Below are 21088 nucleotides of genomic sequence, written 5' to 3' on the forward strand. Positions count from 1 at the left end.
ATATTATATTTATTATGTTTATTAAATATTTTAAAAATGACTAATAAATAAATATTTTTACAAAAATCTGAAACTTGTTTGCTAAAATAAATCAAGAAAAGAGAGAAGGTATTTTCAGCAGGCTTAGTGATGTAAAGCATTACAAAAATAGCTCTGCAGCATTACACAAAACACAGCTAATTACTGGAAAACCCCCTGCTTTGAAAAGAGCCACACTACTGTCACAATACTGAAGAATGCTGTTATGTTATACACTCACTACTTACCTTATTTACTCTCCAACACAGCTTACCAACAGCGCTAGCAACCCTCTCACAATCCTGTGCTAAAAGTCATTAAAATGATAGCAAAGTTTTTTTTTTTTTTAAACTGTCATCGTAATATGCAAAAATATAGTGTGTGTTATGTTTCGCATGTGTAAGACTCAGAAGAAGACATTACAGTGAAGTCATATGCAAAATTACCAATACCGTTAACCTCTATCCAGATGAACGGCCCTGGGGAAAAACTGGAGGAGCAGGAAGAAAAGGGTCAACAGGTTCACTACGAAGTGTCATTTCTAGTTCTGAGATAAGAGCGTCACCTGAAGTATCCAATTATCTTACGTAACTGATGGGCACTCTATACCTCTTCACCTCTATCCAAAGTCTTGAAGACTAAAATATGGGACGAGGTCCTGCTCTATGCAAATGCCATTTATCAGTGGCATAAACCAGGGTGACAGTAAAATCTGCATATCCATGTGCCCTTTTAAAGCACCATGTATGATGGCTTAACCCCGCTTCAATATCTAGAATGAGGTCATCATTGATAAATCCACTGCACTTCCCATTGACAATTTTTTAGCCCTGTTGCTATGACGACAGTGTATTTGTGCACTTTGGTTTTGAAGGCAGGGTTGGTGTGACTGATAGACTGTAATCACCTCTCGCAACAGGAAGCGGGAACTGCAGGATTCCACACACACGCTAAAGTGACATTTACATCTAAAACTCACACATATACACATATGCAACGCTTCAAACCTCCCCACGGTTCTTTGACGTTCCCGTTCGTCTGATGTCATCTCAAGTTTTATTCAAAGCAGGTTAAGCGCGTGTCCAAAAAGGAGGATTTGTGAAGGTGTGCTCGTGGAGTGTACACAGCTTTACATGTACCTTGGAAGTGTGCTAAAGCAAAGCAGCTTATAGTAGAGCTTTTTTTCTTTGATGGCCTGTAAGAGCAATCCTCAAAAAGATGTCACGTAGAGGCATGGCCAAACAGAGATCCTCTGCACTCTCGAGATGACAAACAACACCACTATCAGCTTAACGAGTCCGCTTTGGAAATTAACACCTGGGTTGACCCAATCAGAGCAAGCCTCTCCTCTAGTCAAGGCTGAGAATTACAGTGCAGACTGAACTGTTAATAGAATACATATCTTTAGTGTCACATGATCCTTCAGAAATCATTCTAATATTCAGAAATCATTCTTATATGCCGCTTTGGTCAGTTGGTGCTCAGTTATTACTGCTACTGAATTATTAATAAAGGTTCTTATCAATGTTGAAAAGAGTTTCTGCTGCTTAGCAGAAATTATGATACATTTTCTCAGGAAAGTTTTATGAATAGAAAGTTTAAATTAACAGCATTTAATTGCAACATATTATTTGTAACATTATAAATTCTTTATGGTCACTTTTGATCAATTTAATGCATCCTTGCTGATTTTTTTTAATTTTTATTTTAGTTGTGCATTGTTTACTAAATAAATAAATCAATATTAAAATACCATTTTAAACAAATTATAAATATAAATAAATATTTTAAAATAAATTAACAAATGAAGCAAAAATGCATAAAACAATAATAATACCAATTTGGAGAAATGTAGCATTGCATCACTTGCTCACCAATGGATCCTCTGCAGTGAATGGGAGCCGTCAAAATGAGAGTCCATACAGCTGATAAAAACATCACAATAACCCACACCACTCCAATCCATCATTTAATGTCTTGAAGCTTTTTTTTTTTTGTAGCTTGAAAGTGCTTTTTCTGGATAAAATATGAGTTCTCTTCCATATTATCGCTTTTTTCCAGTAAAAAAAATTTAATCTTTTCCAAATCAGGAGAGAAATATGCATAAATCATGCAAATTTTACAAGCGAAAACAGTCCAAAACAGTATTAAAGAAATATGTTGGTGGGTTGTTTGAAACCTCATTCTGACGGCACCCATTCACTATGTTATGTACACAAAAAAAAAAAAATCTTATGAAGAAACAAACTTATCTAGATGGATTGTCTGAGGGTGAGCAAATTTTCATTGTGGGGTAAACTATTTTATTCTTTTAAAAGCTTACTGAAAAACATCTATACTATAATGAAACACTTGCATTATAACATTTCATTCATCAAAATAAACTTTTGTTTGCTTTTTGGATCCGAATAATGCACTTCAACAGCAGGTGCTAACTGGAACATGCTTACCTGCCAAAACCTGACCCTTTGCATATTTCCAACCGTCTACAGCCCTGTCCCAAGTCTTTGTTGTCCTCCTCTAGCTCCAAACTCTTGTCACAGAATGACGCACTGTTGGGCAATTGTGACAAGAAGAATCATGAGCATTTATGAGCACCCTTCTGAATCATAAACAATCACATGGGAGACCATACAGTCACATGAACGTCAAGGACTCATGAAAGCAAAAGCCACAAGACCATACACATCCACAACGTACGTCATTTAGGCCTACATCAGATTCTTTTTCAGCGTCCAGGTCTCTAAAAGATGTCATAGATCTAACAGGGGCAAGAGAGCAGCATCATGCTCTTTGTCTCCGTCTAGACAGCTCAAGACTGAACGCTTCATTTGACTTTCAAATTCACCGGGGAGTGCTTAAATTAAGGGAGACTTACCCTCCCATTTCACGGGCGCGGGATAAAATAACTCTAGACCCTACATAATTACCACAATTACTACTCCCAAATTACATAATGACCCATACATTCAAAAGGTTTAGAAATCTGCTATGTATGTGGTTGGGACAGAAAGGGGGCTGGAATATTTCAGACATGTTTCCTCTGTGTTTAAGTACGGCTCTGCTGTAACGATGAGGTTTGGCTGCGCAGAACAGTCTGTGTTCACATTCACTGGAGCAGCACAGCTGCAGATAGCTGTATGGAAGACCAATTAAGGACTCAAGGGAGACCATGATTAACATTGTGATTGTGTGAACACAAGTAAGGGAGTCAACAGATTTCCAACCCCAGAGCTTAAGTAACGCTGGTAATGTGCTTTCGAGAGGAGGGAAACAAAGTGTCTGCTGTAAAGGAAGTAGCCAAGAGAAAAAGCACTGACTTCGTAAGGCATAAAGCACTGGATCTTTGCATATTTCTTAAGCATAAAGTAGAGGTTTTGTTTGTTTGTTTGTTTGTTTGATTATATTAATACATTTATTCAGCTTATTATTATTATCATTACATTTATTTAGCAAGGACACATTATTTTAATCAAAAGTGACAGTAAACACATTTATAATGTTACAAAAGGTTTCTATTTTAAATAAATGCTCAAAACATTCATCAATCAACAATCAGACAAAAAAAAACAATAAATATTTTATCAACAAACAAAAAAAAATATCAGAATTATTTCTGAAGGACCATGTGACAATGAAGACTGGAGTAATGGCTGCTTTACTTTAAATTATCATTTTTATAAATTTTAATCTGTAGTGCATTTCATTTGCATACAGCAATGAATTTGTTTCACTTGAACTTAACATTAACTTAAAATATTTCAACATTTTCTTGAAATAAAGAGAAATAAAATTCTGCACAAGTGAGGCAATACAATAAAAATACTATTAAAAGAATAATGTGGACCTCATAGCTCACATAATTTGAATAATGTGGAGAAATGTTTAATCTTGATATTGAAATTTCTGAAATGTCTTTCCAGCCTAGGCGTAGTGTATCTGAGCACAATGTGAGATGCTGAGATTTCTTTTGAATGTAATATTATTGTAAAAATCTGTATTTTGACCTTCATAAACACTTTAAAGCTAATTAAGTTAGACAACTAAAATTGTGAATTATCTGGTAATAAAAAACATGAAAGTAAAATGTAAAACATTAGAAGAACTTACTGTCATAACCTTCCTATTAAATTTTTAATGCATCAGTAGGAACCATGAGTTCCAATCTATACCTCCAAATAGCTCTCACAAACACTGATGAAAGCAAAGGCCACGGTGTCAATAAAGCAAGAGAAGTGGACTGTCTGTAGTTAGCAGAGCATGGCATGCTAAGCTAATTGGAACCGACCAAATTACGCTCTAGTAGTGTCACGCACATAATGATCCATCACCTGTGCTCTCACAAACACAACACACACTTTCTAATTGTCATGAGCTTGGAACTCTTTAACACCCTGTCAGAGATACTCCTCTATTTGTCTAGGTCATTAGCAAACAAGTGGTTTGATATACCGTTAAAGAATGGCAAACAATGTGGTTTAATTAACATTGTGGTCCTGAGTGGGTGGAAGCAGAAGTTAATTTAGGAAAAGACTGTGTCCGTTTGCAATATTTCTGGAAATGTAGTTTGTTGAGGGTAGAATTCAAAGAATCCTTCAGCTAAAAGATAGTATTCTGTCATTGTTTACCCATGTTATTCCAAACCGTACTTTCTTAAATAAGGGTAAATAAATGATGACACAGTTTTCTCTTTAACCTCTAGACGTCCTGCCCATGTCTAAATAACATGAAAGGCCCACAGGACCACAAAAATGACTGCATTTAGTCATCAGAGGGTCAACTTCAGCAGAGACCCACGAGAACGAAGCAACACAAAGTGAGGGAGAAAGAGAAAAAGAGCGCTCAAGATCAGCCTTAGGTTACAGGAAGAGAGCCAGAATAACACATGTCTTCCTGCAGGTTTTATATATAGGCCGTGGAATCCAAGGCTTTCCTTTGATGTCACAGGGAAGCAGATGGAGAGATATGTCCACGGTTTCCCGCTTTAGCCCAAAGGTATCATTCAGAACCAGAACACGGCTATCCTCCACACTCGGCCATCAGTTATATGGGGTTCCCACGCTGAAGGCTTTGAGAGATAAAAGATGGAAATACATAATAAAACAAACCACAATAAATACAGGAAAGACAAAAATCCCACTCAGTCCAGATGTGCAGAAATTTGTTTTCCTGCAACTACATATAAATCTCAAGTTACTATTGTCAATTAGAAACGCTGTCATTTTTAGCATGCTAATAGGGCTATACTTTGTTCACACACCCATGGGAACAGCCATCACAAAAAAAAAAAAAAAAAAATACATATTTTCTAAAAGGATATTGTCTTACAGGGATAGTTCACCCCAAAAAAAAAAAAAAAAAAAAAGATTGAGAGTAAATGATGACAATTTTTGCTTTCTGGGTGAACTTTGATTATGTTCTGTATAAAAGTGCAACTTTTTTTTATCACTTTAAGAATTTATAACTTTAATAACAATAAATCATTGACTGTATATCTCTACATCCAAAATTGCATACCCCAAGTACTAGAATTTAGATTTGAATTAGATAATTAGACTTGAATAAGAACTTGACCATATATAGAGAGTGACTGTATGTAGTATGAATGTAATCTGGATGCACTACATTCGTCATGTGGCTTTCGGTATCAGTTGTGTCACTTCCCTGCTATTCACACCTACTCTCCCTTAGCCTTATGGGATAGTAAAGTGTCCACCAGATACACACTTCACAATCTCATTGGACGTAGCACATTTTTACTCACTATTTATGAATACTAAGAATTTGGATATACCATTAATTTCACAACCTGGTCTTGCCTAGTATATAGTATGGAACTATGCATATTCAGACAGTCTTTGGTTGAATCAATTTATTAAATCATTGAACAAATTTAGGCATAAAAATTATTAGAAAAGTGAATAGAAGGGTAAATTTGGAAGTGCTTCTGACAGACATCAGTTACTATTAGCACATTAACCCTCTGTGAGAAGTTACATTTAAAACAATTCCCCTTAAAACCTAAAAATACATAAGCTAAATTTGCTAGATGACTAGTCAACCATCCTGATCCCATGCCTAAAATTTAGCTTGTTCACAGCCCAGAGTGGTGGCGCAAATAAGCATCTCTCGACTGCAAAGTCATCTGACTGTTTTCAAAGCTCATTTAAACATGACAGCCTCTCATGGAAAACATGACTGGTGAGTTTAAAGCAGACCAATTAAACACCTAACAGCATCCCACTAAACAAAGGGGATTTTCAGATTAGCAAACCTGGTTAAGCCACTTCAGACTCTGTTTATTTCCCCACATTGGCGGCTGCTTCTTCCAGCTCAACTTCTGATGAAGCTCAAACCGCCCCCTCGTTCCCACTCCTCCTCTCTTCTCACATTCCTCACCCCTCGCTCCTCTCCACATCCTCTGTCCGACGTGCCAAAGCGGAGGAACTGAGAATGAGGAATGGTGTAGGGATGTTTGTCTGAATATATCCTGTACAGTTTTACTCCTGTGTCATCTGAGCTCATTGGGATTCCATAGTGCTCTAAAGCGGATAAAAGGATTTGTCAAAAGAGCCACTCCGGACACTCAAAAGGTTTTGGATTTTGTGATTATTTTAAATTCTTGTATTGCACTCTACTTTCAGTCAGAACCCAATGAAGCTGATGTTTATCAGAGCTTGAATTAAAAATCATCATGCAGCCAAGTATTAATTGGCACAAGGACTACCAACCAACCAGTATGACTCTATTAGCACTAATGTTCCTGCTCAGGAGAAGATAAAGCAGACTTAACAGCAGCCACTAAGCTGTGCTCCCAGTCCTCCTTGTATAATGAGTGGAACATCTGTTGACAGACTAATACAATTAAAGGAAGATCTCTTAATCACCAAGCCACACTACGCCTAATCCCGCCTAACGCTGAGGTCATTCTCCCAGACAGTCCACACGCAAACTGATATCAGTGCTTTAACACAGACATAGGTGTAACAGACATGTACTGCTACCTACTTTGAGCAGCCTTAAAGATATGAGGGTCAATAAGTAAGAGTGACCACAAAAAAAAGAGTAAAAATCTCTCATGCACAACACAAACATGTTTCAGCTGAATTTATCATAAAGTGTTAACATAAAGTAAAAAGTAACAACATATTTTCCTTTTATCTTGAATATGTCAATGTGCACATTTTTTAGACACTTTTAAATTATTTCATACTATTCCATAGTATCATTTAAAATTATTAAATTATGTGTGTAAATTAAAAATGGAAATCATAACTTATGAATTCATAAAGATTACATTTTTGGGGAGGCACACTGCATCAGTGTTGTTACTGTTAACTAAACAAATATTTTTTGTAAATTAAAATAAAGCTGAAATAAAATTGTCAACATGGAAAGACTAAATAGTCTTAATAAAATGAAATAAAATAAATTAATAAAATAAAAAAAAATGCTAAAAAGAAATATTTAAAATAAAAATAACCAAAGCACAAAACAAAATTGCTAATATTAAAATTAAAACGGCAGTTCAAAACTACTTCAAAATATTAATAAATCCTATAGAAGTATACAAATAATGCTAAAATAACACTGCACCACATGATATTTTACAAACTGAACTATGTGAAGTCATAAAAAAGTCTAAAAATTGTCTAATACTTGGTGACCTTGAAACACCAGATACATTTCCACCTACATATTTCTAACCATATTTTGGCATATTGCGGCATATTGCATCAAAATTTAATGCAATTTATTAAATAAATTAAATAACTAGTGTAGTCAAAAGATTAATTGTAAAAATAAAAATAAAAATGTTGTTTATATATTAAATATATTTATATATAATATAAAATATCTAAGAATATGAATACATAAATGTATAAATGTAAATATTTTCAAAATATATACTGCATGTGTGTGTATTTACATATGCATAATAAATATACACAGTACACGTACATACTGTATATAATGTAAACAAAACTTTTATTTTGGATGCGATTAATCGTGATTAATTGTTTGACAGCACTAAAAAAAAAAAAAAAAAACGGTGGATGGAAATGCAAGATGCACATAAAATCTCTCAAATCACTCAACTGAGGCAGATATTTTTATACAATAAGAAGACATGCAAATAAATTATGGAAGCAGATTTATCAAACAAACTTTTTGATGTGCAAACAAATTTCTTGAAGAGCATCATGTCATTGAAACTTCTGTCTAGTGTTAAAACTGCTTGCTAGTACCAAATCAGTATTTGCAACATTTTTTTTTATGCTTTTTTTTTCATACAACTAAATAGATGCTGGCCTCAGCTGTTTGTAATTCTGTTTAGTTACCTAGGGAATAAGGAGAAGGCCTTCATTACATCATATTCCAAGTAGCAAAAAGTGTTTTCAGATGCCTGTATAAATTTCATGAGGAAATAAAACAGAAAGCCAAAACCGAGTCCCAACTTTTCACATTAGAACGAGTGACTCTTCTGTGACCTGCCATACAAGACTAAGCCATTTGATAGAAACTCAACACCCAATAAATCTGGCGTGGTGAAACGCATACAAGTGCCCTTTTCACTTTGCATGAATCTGTTACAACATCATGCCTGACTAAGATAAAGTGGACATAAATATGAAAATGCTTTGGAAATATGCACGGAAAGATGTATAAGTGAGCTGATTAGCGGTTTAAAAGGAAGTGGTGAGGTTCTGACCTGATACTGAGAGACGCTGAGCTGGTTAAACCGAGAGGTCTGAAGAGAGGTCAGGTGAAGTCAGAGTTCAGGAGGTCAGGGCAACGCCGGAGAGCTGAACTGTGAGTGATGTGGTAATGCTTCCTTGATGCTCTTTGCCGCTGAACTCCAACTGTAATTAAGAACAACACATTGCTCACAGATGTTTCACAGAAGTCAACACCTTAAAGAAAGCCCTGAGAGAGTTTGAAGGGGAAGGACAGAGAGATTTTTGTTTCAAATGGATTTCAGAGTGTGTTTGTGCAGAGCAAAATCAAGTGCAGTCAGCAGAAAAGTGGCCAGGGTCGTCACTAAAAATCACAGGACCAGAGACAGCATTTTTATAGATGTTCTCCCTCTCTCCCCTGGGGCCAGTGAGTATAAGGCTAAGCTATACAAAGACGACCTCTTAATCACAGGGCCCTGGAATCCATTCTTGGTTGTACCCTCCTGACAACGGTCCTGGATATGTTACTAAAAAATAAACAACCAATGATAATTCTGTACATTTTGTAAACCGCACTGTTTAAAACATTTAATGTGTTTTGTTATAATGAAATATTTGAGTGCATAAATTAATGAAAGTTTTTTTTTTTTTTTTTTTTTTTAGCCTAGACTGATTGATGGTAGCAAGTGAGTGCTGTGAGGGAACATTGCACTGTTTGGACCTACTAAACAAATATCCCTGAACGAGTCGCTGTTTTTAGTGCAAACAAGACACTAGCACAACTCATCTCATTTATCAACAAAGTGAATGAACAAAACTGACTCACTCAAAACACATAAAAAGAAACTTATCACTTCCTACTGGTGTAAAAATGTAGCCTGCAAAAGAAAGGCACACTGGAAGAATTAGTAAAAACAATTATTTTGGTTAACAGCAAAAAGATTCGGTCATGAATCTGTTAAATCAATCAATCCATCAGTCCATCAATCAGTGTTACCTGACAATGACTAACCTCCAGAAATGGATAATGAATGAATTCAGTGAATGGATAAGTTGCTTTGGATAAAATTGTCTGCAAAACGATTAAATATAAATGTAAATAAATCTGAGGAAATCTTTTTGTTGAACAGTCTTAAAATCAAGTCACTGAGGCGAATAAATTAACACTAATATGTAAGACTTTATCGGACTTGTATATTCAAAATATATTATTCATTTAATACTTTAAAACTAATTCCAGATGTGAAGCTGTTACAAGTTGTTGAGTGAATGATTCAATAACTTCTACAAAAAATAAACACACCACAAAGTAGCATACGCAAGTACACACACACAAACTCTTTGCTACAAAAATGTGGCCTTTCTGAAGAATCAGTGAACAAATCAGTGTAAATAATTTTGTAGAAAAGCCACAAAAGATTCAAAAGATTCTGTCATGAATCTGTTACTAATCATTGAATGATTCAGTGACTCTTTAAAAAAATAAAAAAATAAATGAAAACAAAATAAATCCTGCAGAAATGGCCCAATTAATAAAATGATCAATAATATGTAACTATTAGTGTAATCAAATTATCAAATCAAATATGTGGACTTGTATATTCAAAAAAATAGTATACATTCAATAATCTAAAAACCTATTCCACTCTAATCTGTTGTTGAATGAATGAATTGGTGGCTTGTAAAAAAAAAAAAAATCATTGCTACCAATTGTCAATGATGTAACCTGCAGAAATAACCACTGAATGAACGAATATTACAACTTTTTGGGTTCAGCCTCAAATGATTTAAGTCACTGAGGTGAATCAAAAATCAACACCACTAATGTACAACATTATATCTGTGAACTTTTAAACATATCAGCATGTTAATAATACCCTAAAATACTTCCAAACCCAGTTTAAAAGACTGTCTGTCAGGATTAGATTTGGAAGGAACTATTCATGTTTTGTCCCATCAATACAGCTTCCACAGACAATCAGCCTGCCAAGCCAATCTGCCTCCCAGGCAACTTCACCTTCTGATTTCATTCCCACAAACAGCACAGAGCGTTTAAATTCCCACATAGACTCTCCAGGATGTGCTTTAAACAGCCCACTTCTATCTAACAGTCACAAACACACACATTTTACTTCCAGCAAACACCCTCAGGATCCTAGTTTGGAGGATGATCATTTGTCCGCTCACACATAAACTTCCTCATTTTGATGGTGGCTACATCCCTCTGCATGCAAACAGAACAAAACCTAGAAGTAAATGTGCCTGGAGTGGATGACGGTTCAGCTCAGATAGCCACGAAGAGACGCTGCCTGTCTCCATGCATTCAGTGGACGTCCTCCGTAAACAGTGATCTTGCTTTCTCTGCCACATATCAAAAGCCAAATATCAAGGCAACTGACCTTGTTAATACATCACTGCTTCTGTCTAACCCTCTCTAAAAGGCTGTTGAGCTATTGTTTCAGCCTGACTGACTTTCTATAGTCACTGTGTGCTGTCCAGATTTCACACATCACTTATTTGTTGCTCTATTGATGCCGACACGGAGTCATACCCCATTGAAAGCTGATCATGAAAGTATATGCAGGAACACATTGCACACAGACAAAGGCCTGGAGAAGGTCAAGATGAGAGCCCACTTGTGTGTCCAAAAACATTATAACCCTAAAAGCCATCTCTTTAATCTTTAAATCTTGCAGTGAGATTGAATTGAGACTTTTGATGAAAGGGATCATTCTCATTCCTTATCCTCTTGTTCTCTCAAACATGACTTGATGATATAATTTGGTTATTGCTCTTCAAAGTAAATGTTCTCGATTGTCCTATGTATCAAATATTCCCTTTGAATACTTACAGTTGCAATGCAATGAAAGTAGATCTTATCTTTGAGTGGAAATTGAATATTGAAAGTGAAAGAAAAAAAACTTTTCTTCATTGGCTGTTGATTGGTAGAGGCAAATATGAACATGTGCTTGCAACTGGTTGTAAGAAAGGGACGGGTTTATGTTGAATAAATGCAAAGACTAGCTTTTGTACTATACAACATAGAAGTTGTTTCACTGAGTGATTAAGACACTGATTAAAAACATAAAATAAAATAATAAGCATGATTGAATCATTCACAATACAATTAATAACATGCATTTAGAGAGAGATAGAGAAAAAAGGTAAAATTCCATAATTGTAACATAAAAAGAAAATTTATAAAACTGACAAATTTGTAAGTAATATGAACTTAATTAGAAATGAATGATACTTTATTAAATTAGAAGACATAATCTGAATCTTTATATATCTTCTTTTCTGTTGCACAAAAGAAATAAAGTAATATGTGTTTATAACAACATAAGGGTGAGTGAATGATGACAGAGTTTTCATTTTTGGGTCAATTATCCCTTTAAGTCCCCTGCGTCTCAGATATGTCCCCAGTAACCTAACACAAGTTTCCTCTAGAGCTTCAGAAGAGATCACAACGACGTCAAACACTGTGAACGCTTTAAACCTTTCAAAATGAACTCAACGAACCCATTTCTCATTCAATTCTTCAAAGACCAGTTTATCTGAGTTTGGCGATCCAAATTAATTTCATAGCTCTATACTCCTACTGTATGCCAACAACTGTCCCATTTATTTTTATTGCTCCTGAATAGTTTCAGAAGAAACATCTGATAAAAATAATAATAATAATACATAACCATGAACTCAATTAAGTTTCAAGAGCTAGAAAAGGGCAACCTCTAAGCAATAAAAAAAAAAGAAAAAAAGTAGTGATTATCTAATTAGAGACAATAGATATTTGTATACACAGTCGTACAACTGGCTCATAAGGTTTTATGGCTTTGCTTCTAAACTAGAGAGCAGAGGAGGCCAGATCTGTAGAGTCATGGCAGTTTATTCTGCCTTACCTCATACTGGACTCAACTGATGCGAGATTTAAGGGAAATGAGTGACTATCTCAGCACCCAGAGAGGCCACAGCTTCACATTTGTGTGACGAGTTCGGTTAATGAGTGCCAAACTTTAATTCAGACTCAGTGCTGGGCTGCAGAGCACATGTGCTCATGATGTCACCGCTGCGGTAATTGGAAGAGGCGCGCTATGCACTTACTGATGACTGACTGTATTTTGCGGTGTTGCAGATCAGGCAGAGAGCAGAGTTAATGTGTGCATGAGGAGGTACGTCTTGAATCAGCACCGTGACTCTACAGTAGGCTTGTGGTAGCAGTTACTGCCTCTCAGCTCAGGAAGGATTTAGGCTCCAGTCTTTATTCTCGAAATGAAGTTCAAAAGAAACTATGATGGATGTTTAGCGTTCATATGTTTGTTCGGTCGCTCGCTGATGGCCTACCACAGAGATGTTAGAGGTTTTATAAAAGGAAATAAAACTAACTGATCACTGATGCCTAGAAAGAAAGAAAGAAAGAAAGAAAGGAAGAGAGAGAGAGAGAGAGAGAGAGAGAGAGAGAAAGATTCTTCTTTTTTGAGAAATAAAAAAATATACATGATATAATGTTTTTGACTTTTGTAATAATACAAAATATTTGTAAAGCAGCAAATCAGCATATTAAAATTATTTGACATTGAATACTGGAGTAATTTAGATTTGCATCACAGGAGAAAGTTATTTTAAATTGTAGTATTATTTTACAATACTACTGTTTTTATTGTATTTTTGATCAAATAAATGCAACCTTGTTGAGCATAGACATCTTTAAAAAAACATTAAAAGACAAATATATAAACCGATATAAAATTATCATATATGAAAAAAAATATATATATATATTTATTTATTTATTTATTTATTTATATTAATTATAAAACTGTTTTCCATACTTGCAACTGTATGTCTTAAATGTGACAATTTCTTATTTTAAATTTGACCTAATAACATTTTTATTTTATTTTTTAAATTATGTTTACTCAGAGGTGGAAAAATGCTGCCAGTCCTGCATTTAAGATGGTCAAAATGTGTTTTTAAGTTAAATCTGTCATTACAATTATATGTTGACTGCTAACCTAGAAATGTGATTTTAAATGGTTTTGATTTCAGAAATCAGGTCATCTTTTAATAGACTATGTTTTGGATGCAGGTTCCTGCCCAGCATGGAAATTCATGCTATACTAATAAGGTCTTTTCAGAAGAGTTATGATACCTGGTGTTAATAAAATCTGGAGAGTGGAAAAAAAGGTAAAAACAGCCTTCCACCAACAACTTTCAAGTTTATCTGAATCTAGTGTGTGAAAATACCTCATCTCATTTGACCCCCACCTAGAAGTCATAAATTAATCAGTAAGTGTAACTATTTCTATTTCCTTCATACCCATTTTCGGCCAGCAGAACACAGAGTGAGAAAAAGAGACGCAAGAGCTACCAGACCTGTGGCTTGCATCCTTACCAGAGAATCGGAATAGAATAGGAAAATGTAATTTCTTTCAGACAGCCTCTCTATTATTAGACCGCCACCATTCACAGTTAAGAAGATGGACAGATAGGTGCGATCTCTCAATGGGTAAATGCAACACCAACGCTCGAAGAGCATGTGTCACCGTGCCTAGGGAGCAGGAGAGGAGCATGTGCGAATAACCCACAGGCCTGTGACAGCCCATGGAAGGAAGGAGAAGGAAAGATGAGAGGTGTCAATCCTTTTCCCTCTCATTTATCTTTAACTGGCCGTCAAAAGGAAGTAGTGAGATCTCAGTCAATGGAAAACGACTTCCCATCCAATACAGGAAATGATGACTGAGTTTGCAGTCGGGTATTGTCACAAAAAAGGACTCGAGATGACTTTCAATGATGTATTCTAACTTTATTTTATATTTCACAAGTATGGTGTTCTTGTTATGTTTTAGAGCGAGGAAATTCAAGCAGCATGTAATGAATTTTTTTTTTAAAAAGCCTCCTTTGTGGTAATCCAATCAAACAATTTGGTCCCACTTTATGGCCTTAACTACTATGTACTTACATCAAAAAAATAAGCATAATGTACTTATTGTGTTTATATTGTATTGCAAAACACTATTGATGTGGGGTAAGGGTAAGGTTAGGGACAGGTTTGGAGGTACGGGTAGGTTTAAGGACAGGTTAAGGTGTAAGGGAAGGGTCAACAGAGTAACTATAAATGTATTACAGAAATTAAACTTACATGCTGGTATTTTAAAATGTAAGTACAATGTAAAGACATGCATGTACAGAATAAGTTCATTGTATCAAATGATTAATTTAAATGTACATAGTTAAGGCCACCTAATATAAAGTGGGACCAACTGTTTTTTTCCCCTTTCTAAATATTTACATATCAAGGGCAGGAATACAGTTTTCTTTGGCATGGAACAATATTTATACCCCAGAATAATGAACTAGTGTTCCTTTTCTTCAAAGTATGGCAATTCTGATCATTTTCATATCAACACCAAGTTGTTTAAGAGGAAAACACATCTTCTCTTGACTCTCCCAAGAGTGCTCACTGTCTCCCTGAGATCTGACTGTGGAATATCAAGACGATGAAAATAGAACAGTCTATCTTGGCCTCTCCTGAGGAGCAGGACCTGAGGGAGAACAGGAACAGTTTTTATTGCATCTGGATATCTGGAAAAGGCTAAAGCTAACCCAACCAAAAAGAAAAATCACAAATGAGATCACTTTAATGTCTCAATTGTTTCTCTAAAACAACAGAGAGCTTTGTTTCAGAGTAAAATACCCTGGTAGTCCCATGGGTCTCGTTTTATAGATATCAACTTTGGTATCATCAAATTTCAGCATAGCTTTTGTTAAATCTAAAAAAGTTTGAAATGAGCTGACACATTATTTCACCAAATTCAACCTTGACCTGCTATCTGAGCAATATGAATGTGTCACTCAATCAGACTCCCCTCTTTTCATAACAGTTTATTTGCTTTGAAAAGATTTGGTAACACTTTAGTATAGGATACAATTCTCACTATTAATGAGCTGCTTATTAGTATGCCCAATATTAACATATTGGCTGTTTATTAGTACTTTTAAAGAACATATTCTGCATGACTTTAAAATATAGGACCTTAAAATAAAGTGTGACCAAATATTTGAAAGAAATTAATACTTCTATTTAAAGCTGCAGTCCATGAGTTTTGCCTCTCATCTCTGTTTGAAACCTGCAATTGCAGTTACTTGCAGAATTATTTTCATTGTGTGGGTTGTGGCACAGCTCCAGCATGGATGAATCTCATGTCTTGAGGTGAATGTGTGGCTGTCAGTCACCGCACCAGTGTGGATACTGTAACGTTACTTAGGAATCACAGATTCTCGCCTACGTCTTGGAATATATGACACAAATAAGAAATTTCACTGGATATTGTCATCTGAACAAGGGAGAGGAGAGGAGAGGAGAGGAGAGGAGAGGAGAGGAGAGGACAGGAGAGGACAGGACAGGACAGGACAGGACAGGACAGGACAGGACAGGACAGGACAGGACAGGACAGGACAGGACAGGACAGGACAGGAAAGGAAAGGAAAGGAAAGGAAAGGAAAGGAAAGGAAAGGAAAGGAAAGGAAAGGAAAGGAAAGGAAAGGAAAGGAAAGGAAAGGAAAGGAAAGGAAAGGAAAGGAAAGGAAAGGAAAGGAAAGGAAAGGAAAGGACAGGACAGGACAGGACAGGACAGGACAGGACAGGACAGGACAGGACAGGACAGGACAGGACAGGACAGGAAAGAACAGGACAGGACAGGACAGGACAGGACAGGACAGGACAGGACAGGACAGGACAGGACAGGACAGGACAGGACAGGACAGGACAGGACAGAAAAGAAAAGAAAAGAAAAGAAAAGAAAAGGACAGGACAGGACAGGACAGGACAGGACAGGAAAGGACAGGAAAAAGGAAAGGAAAGGAAAGGAAAGGAAAGGAAAGGAAAGGAAAGGAAAGGAAAGGAAAGGAAAGGAAAGGAAAGGAAAGGAAAGGAAAGGAAAGGCGTATGATGCTGAAAATTCAGCTTTGCATCACAGGAATATATATATATATATATATATATATATATAGGGCTCTAGACTAACTTTTTGCAATGGTTGCACTGGTGCGCCTAACTTTTTTTCTTAGGTGCACCAGCACAAAAGTTAGGTGAACCCAAATTTTCGACCGCATTGCATTTTACACCGCAGTTTTACAAGTTCACATTTTTTTTTTTTTTTAAATAGGCAATAGGCAATATTGACTTGTAAATTATTAACTAACAATCTGGTCAACAATTTCTTTATTTGAAGCACAATTCTACAAGAAATTAACTTACTGAAAAAGTGTTGGTGCTTAAAGTGCTTCACTGAGCTGAAATTTAAACTTAAAACATCTCAAGATAAATGAAATAAAAAGAAAATCTAAATTAAGTGTTTTAAGGTCTTCAAACTGAACATCTCATGACTCAATGTCTTATGGACTATCCTCAATTGCAGTCACATGCCCCTCGGATGGCCAACTCTTGTAGTTTGGCCTTCTTGATCTTTGGCCTTGGCTAAACCAGCTGGCCACACTCTCTCTAGCATCAAAATCTTCCAGACTTGGCCCCTCTACACTGATTCTGATCAGATCTTCCACTGTGTCTGAATGAAGGGATGCTCTAGTGTCTGATCTGAACAGATAAACAGTCCCTAAACAGCTTATACTACTGTCTCAGCTATTGAAATAGTTCAGTTTTGTATGTAATAGCAAAGTGATTATATTTCATTTCTTTTTTTATAAAGATAATTTAGAAAAACGTTTGGAGCATTTTTTGTTTGTTAAATATAAGTTTTAGTTTTTATTTTTTTAAAGTAACGACCAAGCAGCCAGCGTTAGACAGTGAGCCTATGTTTGATCAATTTAGCCTTCTCAAATCATCACGACTCGCCTAAAATAAAATCTATAGATATAAAACAGTTCAATCATATAACAATGTTTAAACGTTAGACCCAGATAAATATGCGCTATATCCAATAGTTTGTGCGAAGACGCTTCAGGACATGGAGATGCCAGCGTGATCACTTGCATTTTTTTCAGTAGATACGCCATCATTTTTGCACATAAAGATAAGAGTAATACATCATTCGTAACTGCAAAGGGTCTTTAATTTGTGTGCACTCACAATATCAACTAAACGTTGTGCTTTTATAAAATAAAGAAAACAAACACAATGCACTTTCTGCGTCTCGTCTTTAACAGGAGTACAAAAATAAACCTAAACTCAGTGAAAACATGCCTCACAGACATTATAAATGTATCTATAGAAAGCTTTAGATGATTACTTATCGAAATAAAACTAATTGAAAACAAAAACTCTTTCATTATAATCATAATCCGTAAAAATGCACTTCTCTGTAAAGGCGAGTCTGAGGAGATGGCGAGTCAGGATCAGCAACTTCATGCTTGTGACACAGACTCAGAAAACACTAGTTTATTAGTAAATAATTAAAATATCTACCCCCCTGCCACATTTATGGTAATTACTTTTGCCGGTGCTTTGCGGCAAGCTTGAGCCTATTGCGTGTATTTGAACGGAGAACTGTTCAGCTGCACTGCTGCTGGTGGGACAATAAACAACGTTGAGCCGCTCTTGACTCCAACAGTTATGATTATTATAAATCATCATAATCATCATATGCCAAACAATGCATCCATGTAATTACAAAGTTTGTTGGGACAGGAGTATCCGGCTCACAGCCAGGTTATAAGGACTCTTAGCTAACTCTTTCCAGTTAATAAGATCTCCATATACTGTGCCCACTGCTCATGAGAATGATCAGGACGTAGAGAGAGACAGACTCCCAGCATCTGAATGGCTCTCCCACGATTTGTATATAAATAAAAACAATAGCAATTTACAGTAAGAGCACAGAGGGAGGGAGCAGACTTTCAGAAATGAGAGAGAGAGAGAGAGCCAATGGGAAAGTGGAAGTGGAAAGCATATGAGAACAGAGAGAACTAATCTGTCTTGTGTTGTTTCATTTGACAGATTTAGAGGAAATCGCCACATGTCTGCAGTCAAAATGATATTATTTGGGGACATGACCCCTTGGGATGGAAAAGGATCTGCTGCGGGCATAGCAGGGAAAAATAAGAAGGATTTAATAATATTAAAAAAAAAAAGACAAAAAAGAAGAAGATGAATAATCTTTCTTCTCTTCTTTCAATCCTCCCTGAGATCCAGCCAATGAGATGGCACGAGCGCTGGTTCATTTGCGAGTTTACTGGGTCACCGGCACAGCTGTGTATGGGGAGGGTGCCAGGGAGCTGTTAAAGCAGTGTCTGGAGGTACCAGTGAGTGTCTGATCGAGAGAAGCCAGTGCTAGACTGCGACTTTTGGCTGCATGTCTGCCAAAGGCTGAAACAGAGCACAGGAGAGAGTGTGTGTGTAAGCAGAAACAGAGCCAGAGAGCGTCTTAAAGGGCATAATTCTAACTGATGTGCATGTGTGTGTGTTTGCATGAAAGGAGAAGAGTGAAAAAAAAAAAAAAACTAAAGCCACAGGTATTGCATCAGAATTCAGGGTAATGTTCAATGAGGTGAAAAAGCAATTCAGATCTACTGAAGGGTTACGCAAACACATTTTCTATGTGTCTCTGTTTCCAAGACTCTGAAATGTGCAAGCATAACAATGGACTGTTTGGAAATGCTCTGCAGCCATGCAGTGACCTTCAGCTTGAGCCAATATCCTCACACATGGGCATAGTGGTTGCACACTTTTTAAAAAGTCTTGTTTATAAGCTACAGATCAATTTTCTCTTACTGTGTGGTTGTTTTTCCTCAAATACTTTTATCATTATCACCAGAAATTTTCTCAGAGGCTTTGAGGGACTATATAGAGGCAATATTTTGAATGGAAATATTTAGAATTGTATGTTCTATTGTCGTCACATGATCTCACAGGGCTGTGACTAAATTAGTACGAAATACGACAAATGTAACAATAATTAAAGTTAGGGTTGGTGATTTCAGAGAGGCTAGCAATAGCAAGCTAGCATTGAAAGCATAAGATCCCACCCTCCCTGCAAATCACTCTCAAAAGCCACGCCTCCTCCAAAATACATGAACGCACACGACAGACCACAGGCTAACCAGCGACACGATGAGGGATGAATGCAATGCTGTCAGATTAGCTCATTCACCGGTGAGAAAACATAGTACAAAGTGCATAATATAACAATAACAACACCATCCATTCTTGCTCGGTCTGCAATAGTGTAACGCTGATGATGTATCATGTCTGCGCAAACACGGTGCATGGAGGTGTTAATACATACATTGACAGGCAGGCAGGACAACCTATAAATAGCCTTTGCACTGAGGAATATGATTGGACGGACGCTGTATGATCCTTTGCCTTCCACAGACGATATAAATACATATAAATAAATTTAGACCACTTCCTTAGTGATTGCTATCTGGATGTGAAGAGACTTTCAACCAGCATAACAAAACATGGTTTTGAACCAAATCACCTACCCCACCTTTAATTTTTAATAATTAATATCTGTGTCCATGTGAGTTGTTATTATCTCATGATGTGCTGTTAGTTAATTACACCTTTAGAGTTTACTTCAGCACAAGCTGCAATGTCCGATCCGCAATCAAAAGATTCTTACGCTTCTTTTTAAAGATCCACTCTGTCTCCAAATGGGAAAAATCCACCTCTGAAGGGCACTTCGGAGTGAGAACAATCATGGCCTCCCATATGGCCACTTCAAAGGGCCCTTCAGAGTGAAAGATTTCAACGAGTAGAACTGATGGACACTTCACACCCATGATTATTTGCACAGGTTTAATTATGTGACAATGATACCTGCTTAATTGGCTCGGCAAGATTATGCAGAAGTGTGGTCCAAGGAAACATTTTTTGGTCCCCTACACCCTTCATCTCCTCTTACACTGGATGGTAAACCCTTTAAAGATATGAGGGCACAGGAATGAACCCTTCAGAACAGAACGAGGCATCAACCTCACTCAAAGCAGTTTGATCAGTCACTCAATAAGTGAATTGTTCAGATGAATTTGTACTGACTCATTGAATCGTATGAACAAAGATCATTATAGAGTGATTGAGCCAATGGTTCTGTAGTCAATTTTTTAGACTGGAGTCCTGCCTCATGATGTTGCATGCTTTATTCAGCAAGTGCCATCCAGCTATCATATGGAAGCAAAAATGGGTTATCTTGCATTTTAAATTCAATTTTACCAGTCCAATTAAATTAGTCAAAAATGCAATTATTTCGAGATCATTCATCTTTTTCCAAATGGAATGTCAAGTTGAGTGTTGCATTGTGCAATACAGTTTTCAGCAGTGTGTGTGTTGGGGGAGTATTGCAAGTAAGTGTAATACACTATTTTGAATATAATGATAAACTCTTAATTTAATACATGTAACCCGCCATTTGACCTCTTTTGACCTTCAA

The 21088-nt window shown here is 36.3% G+C and overlaps 1 long non-coding RNA gene across 6 annotated transcripts in view; it reads right to left on the minus strand.

The window, feature by feature from the left end:
- Window positions 1-21088, minus strand: part of LOC109052383 — a 198364-nt gene that overhangs the window by 147988 nt on the left and 29288 nt on the right. For 4 of the 6 annotated variants that reach the window (XR_006157301.1, XR_006157302.1, XR_006157299.1 and 1 more), the window contains exon 3: window positions 8732-8882. This is a non-coding gene — a long non-coding RNA (uncharacterized LOC109052383). Of the gene's footprint in view, window positions 1-2468; window positions 2571-8731; window positions 8883-21088 lie in introns of all 6 variants that reach the window. The other 2 variants (XR_006157300.1, XR_006157304.1) reach the window with 1 other exon arrangement.

The sequence above is a fragment of the Cyprinus carpio genome, chromosome B19 (assembly GCF_018340385.1).
Source record: "Cyprinus carpio isolate SPL01 chromosome B19, ASM1834038v1, whole genome shotgun sequence".
NCBI classification, from domain to species: domain Eukaryota; kingdom Metazoa; phylum Chordata; class Actinopteri; order Cypriniformes; family Cyprinidae; genus Cyprinus; species Cyprinus carpio.